Raw genomic sequence first — 286 nt, 5'->3', positions numbered from 1 at the left:
GCAGAGCAACCTCCTGGTGCGAGACCGAAACCCAGAGGCCAGGGAAAAGGGCTGGGGGCACCTCTGAGGTGCCCGGTGGCCATGGCCATGGGGGGGATCTGCGCAGAGCCCCTGGGGCCTCCAGGCCCCTTCTCATCCCAGCAGCCCCATGGAGGGACAACAGCAGCAAATGGAGCAGAAGTAATGGCAAAGGCAGGGCTGGGCAGCCAGGGATGGGGAGGTGGGAAGCTCTCCAAGTCAGATGATGGCGGGGGGACAGCACAGAGAGGACGGAGCGGCCCCGGGG

This window comes from Phaethon lepturus, unplaced genomic scaffold (genome assembly GCF_000687285.1).
Source record: "Phaethon lepturus isolate BGI_N335 unplaced genomic scaffold, ASM68728v1 scaffold32513, whole genome shotgun sequence".
Lineage (NCBI taxonomy): Eukaryota > Metazoa > Chordata > Aves > Phaethontiformes > Phaethontidae > Phaethon > Phaethon lepturus.
Note: the sequence above shows the minus strand (reverse complement) of the source record.